Below are 330 nucleotides of genomic sequence, written 5' to 3'. Positions count from 1 at the left end.
TAGCCACATCTGTTTTACCTATATAACTTATTCTAACACAACCTGTCTGGTAACCCGACGGCACAACTTTCCATACAAAACAAACGAAGAAAGTAATACAAGCTATAATAAAGGAACAAACATGCCTCGCGTACATTAATAGAGACTCATAAACTCGGTGTGTTATGTGCTATAAAAATTACGGTAATGATGTTGATCTTTTGGCTCTGATATGCCGATCTTTGTGTTCGATATGGGGGCAGTTGTGGGTGAAAAGCCTTTGTTGATATTGTGGTTATTTACTGTATTATTTTCTGCCTTGTATATCTTCTCGCAGGAATAATTGCGTTC

The sequence above is a fragment of the Penaeus monodon genome, chromosome 21 (genome assembly GCF_015228065.2).
Source record: "Penaeus monodon isolate SGIC_2016 chromosome 21, NSTDA_Pmon_1, whole genome shotgun sequence".
Classification (NCBI taxonomy): Eukaryota; Metazoa; Arthropoda; class Malacostraca; order Decapoda; family Penaeidae; genus Penaeus; species Penaeus monodon.
The sequence above is the reverse complement of the archived record's forward strand: the minus strand, read 5'-3'. Positions refer to the sequence as shown.